A 2,153-nucleotide genomic window follows, 5' to 3' on the forward strand; every position below is an offset into this window, starting at 1 on the left:
ACATGAGAAACAGACCCAGGAAATCACACAGATTTCAAAAGTAAAAGTACATGGTAACTAATGCGATGCATTCATTGGCAATAAAGGTCATTAATGGGGCAATTAGCAAATATGGATAAGTAGTAAGTTAGATAACAGTATTGAATCAATGTTAATTTTCCGTTTCCCATAATTGCACTATGATTATGTAAGAGGATGTATACATTTACAAAAAAAATTCCATGAAGTATGTGGGTAAAGTATATCATATCTGACATTTATTCTGAAAGAGTTCAGAGGAAAAAACAGAAGGGAGAGAGTTAGAAAAAATAAATGTAGGGAAATTTAACGTTTAGGTAAACTAGCCAAAGGGCATCTGGGAATTCTTTGTATTAGTTTTCTACCAATCTAAAGCTAGGAGAAAATATGTGTCTAAAAATGAAAAGGGAAACAGGATAACTTAATTCACAAATCAGAAAGTCATTCCACTGAATGGATTTATGAGTAAATGAAACAAACATTGAACTAGGAAGTGATTCCAAAAACCTACTTTTTTGCAAAATAATTAAGTATAGGAGCATGTAGCCCACCCATGGGAGACTGGCCTATGAGGCGCCAGCCAAGAAAATCCCCAGGCTTGAAATTTCCCCTCCTGATAGGAAATTTTGCCCTTCCTGTACAGACTTACACCTCTCAATTTTGGTTTTTCTACAATACAAATCTCAGCCTGCCAGGTATCCACCTCCAGCAATTTCAAATGCTTCATATAATGCTATGCAGAAGGCAAGGAGCTGTGTAACATGAAAACACTCATATTCTTCTCATCTGTGCAGTGAGTATGATTTTTTTTCCATCAACCAATTTTAGGTTTTGATTCCCATCATGACCATCACTCAGTTTTGGGTATTTAAGGTTTATACTTGTCTAGCAACAGTATTCTTCCTAAAGAGATTAATATGCAGATGGCAGAGGAAGGATATTAAGCGGAGACCAAATAACTTTGCCACCTACAGTCAACTATTCATTAGTTCTTAAACAGACAGATGTGGAAGAGTTGGCTTCCTGGGATGACCCACACACAAGTGTGAAGATCAAAGGAGGGAATGAGTATGTGGCAACCCAACAAAATACTTTGGAACAAATGGAACCTACTATTTTAAAAACATGACACTATCTATAAGGAAAACTCAGAAAATCATTATTAAGAGGAGAGAACTATTAAATTTTGACATTCCTGATGGTAGCACAGGTTTCTTTCGTAGATTAGCAGTTACACAAGATATGCTGTGACCAAAAAAAAAACTGACAAAAACAATTTTAAGGAGGAAATATTTAATTGGGGACTCATGGTTTCAGAGGTCTCAGTTCATAGATGGTTGACTCCATTCCTTAGGACTGGAGGTGAGCCGGAGCACTGTGGTGAAGTGTGTAGTAGAGAAAAACAGCTGGGAATGTGGTACCAGGAAGCAAAGAGAGAGTGAAGATCAGCTCACAAAATATATATCCCAAAAGCATGACCCTAGGGACCCACCTCCTCCAGCTATACCCTACAGTCACCACCCAGTTAATACTTATCAGGAGATTAATGCCTGATTAGGTTAAGGCCCTCGTAACCCAATCATTTCACCTCTAAAGGTTCTTGCATTGTCTCTCAATGAGCTTTTGGGAAGGCTTCTAATCTAAACCATAACACTTTTATTCATCAATCTTCTGAACTTAGATACCTGGTTTAAAAAAAAAAAAAAAAAACAATGCATTGGAAGAAGAGCAAGAAGACAATGCAGCCTGGCAAGCAGAAGTTCTGAGGCAGCAGAAAATAGCAGATAGAGAAAAGAAAGCAGCAGAATAACAAAGAAAGAAAATGAAAAAGGAAGCACAGAGGCTAATGAAGAGGGAGCAAAATAAAATCCTTGTGACACTTTCATAACAAATGTTCTCCAAATGTCATGATGCCAGAAAGAGAAATCTGAGCCCCAAGAAGCACACACCATTTGTATAGATCAGAGAGTATTTTTAGAATACAAAGTGCTTAATTCAGTGCATTCATCAGACCATCCAGGACACCAGGGTTCTCCCAAATTACCTTGCACTTTTAATGAGTGAGATTCAAAAGAACAAAAAAGTCTTATGAGACAATAGTCTCTTTAACGTGCCCCAAATATAAGACAACCATT

The 2,153-nt window shown here is 37.3% G+C and overlaps 1 pseudogene; it reads left to right on the forward strand.

Annotated features, from left to right (window-relative positions):
- Positions 1–861: 861 nt before the first annotated feature.
- Positions 862–1,906, forward strand: LOC124986249 (receptor-binding cancer antigen expressed on SiSo cells-like; annotated as a pseudogene).
- The last annotated feature ends 247 nt before the right edge of the window (positions 1,907–2,153 follow it).

Source organism: Sciurus carolinensis, chromosome 6, assembly GCF_902686445.1.
Source record: "Sciurus carolinensis chromosome 6, mSciCar1.2, whole genome shotgun sequence".
NCBI lineage: Eukaryota > Metazoa > Chordata > Mammalia > Rodentia > Sciuridae > Sciurus > Sciurus carolinensis.